At 45.7% G+C, this 1,828-nt stretch overlaps 1 pseudogene across 1 annotated transcript; it reads right to left on the bottom strand.

Annotated features, from left to right (window-relative positions):
• Nucleotides 1–386: 386 nt before the first annotated feature.
• LOC309960506 (surfeit locus protein 1-like) lies at nt 387–1,485 on the bottom strand (annotated as a pseudogene). Its single transcript has 2 exons — nt 1,431–1,485; nt 387–1,102 (listed from the first exon to the last, which is right to left on the bottom strand). The product of its transcript is annotated as a surfeit locus protein 1-like (transcript).
• Nucleotides 1,486–1,828: the final 343 nt, after the last annotated feature.

The following is a 1,828-nucleotide window of genomic DNA, read 5'->3' as shown; positions in this document are numbered from 1 at the left end:
AGAATAACATTTCCTTCTATTGTTTCAGTGTCACAATACCTGGGCCATTCATAAGACAATATTCCCAAAAGCAAGATAAAATAAATTCTCTTTTCTTAAACTCTAGGTTGATTAAAATCATGCTATATTTGAATTTGTATCTTATTTGTATCTTTTTTTTTTGCACAGCTTTAGAGTTTACAGTTTCCTTCTTTTTGGGGGGCGGGCGAGACGACTGAAAAATAATGTGCTTTATCATAACATCTCAAATATTCAGCTGCTTTTTTTTGTAGTGTAGAGATTTATTTATACCGATAGCACATGATCCAGCATAAAACCAAATCTCTTGAAATGTTTACTCCGTGACTTCCTAATTATTCAGGGACAGGGCTCATCAGCTAATCTCTTCACACACCAGGAGTCCAAGGTAGGAATTTCTTAAACCACAGGTATGACGTGGCTGCACAGAGTCTGTACCAGGTCAATGATGTACTGCAGGTGCTCATTCCTCAGAGTGACTCTAGTTTGCCCTCCAATAGGTCTTTTAAGAACTGTGCTCTGGAAGTCAGCATCAGTGAAAATGGGGTCTGCACCTGGGAGCCTGGACGTGGTCTCCAGGTCGTGGTAATGCCAGTGGTTCCTGTCTGGATTATTCTCAGAGACAAAGGGCTTCCTGGTTTCTGTCAGCCTCACCATCACGACTAGGTCCACTTCTCCCTCAATCTGTCCTTTACACCATGTTTCAGGATTCACTTTCTTCTTGGGCACAAACCGTCTGTTTAGCAGGATGGTAATTCCCAGGTCAGCACAGTAAAAAGGTAGCACCACCGAACAAAGAGAGCCAGTAGGCCAGCCTCCTGGGCAGGGTTCACCATGGTCCAAAACATCATGACAGCAACTTGGAGTGGTCAAAGTGCCTCCTGACCTTCACTGGCCTGTACTCCAGATTTTTCAGTTCCACTGGGTCTGTTGGCAGTGAGATGGGCTTGGCCACCACTCTAGACTAGCTCTGTGATCAACTTTAGCTTCCACTTCTGACGTTGGACCTGCCATGTCCTTGGGCCAAAGATAGCAATAGGAATGAGAAGCAGAAACCACTAGAGAAAGGTGTCGTCTTCTGTTTCTGTGGCAGTTGCGGCTTAAGAGCTGCCACACCTACTGGGTCTCTAGGCCAACACTTGGGAGGAACATGCAAACTGTGATGATTAGTTATGCTTTCCTTTAGGATCCTAGACACCTGGGTTTCAGTCTTGGGTTGGCCCAGCACTAGCCCAAGGAGGCATAGGAAGTTACTGCATGTCTACAATCAAGTGTATAATACAGGAGTGCGGGAGGAGCCAGCCCTGGGGCTTTCATGAGGACAGAGTGCTAACCAGAGCGGGTACACAACCAGGGCCTGATTCAGAGGCTCAGGGGGCAGTTCCAGAGCGTATTGCAATGCCCATACTCACCGACCCTCCTGGGCAAAGTGGAGGGCAGGGACAGGGCAGCTTTTCCTAGGTACATAGGGCATACCTGGATGAGTCCTCACCTGGGCACAGGACAACCCAAGAATGTTCCTCCTGATGACACCCGCCTGGTGCCCACCCTGCACAGCAACAGCCCTAGCCTTGTGGCCTGCAGCCCCAGCCCTCAGATATTCAGCTTCCTAATCATACTATTTATTACATGTAGTCTTCTTTCATTTTCTTAGACATCCTTTCCAAAGCTCTTTCTACCTCCTACTCAAATCTAGAGCTATACCGAATTCAGCATATCAGTAATAATCACTATCTTTTTAACTTTTATTTTTTTATTGAAGTATAGTTGATTTACAATGTTTCAGGTATACAGCAAAGTGACTCAGTTA

This window comes from Leucopleurus acutus, assembly GCF_964270905.1.
Source record: "Leucopleurus acutus genome assembly, chromosome: 1".
NCBI classification, from domain to species: Eukaryota; Metazoa; Chordata; class Mammalia; order Artiodactyla; family Delphinidae; genus Leucopleurus; species Leucopleurus acutus.
Note: the sequence above shows the minus strand (reverse complement) of the source record. Positions and strands in the feature narration are given on the sequence as shown.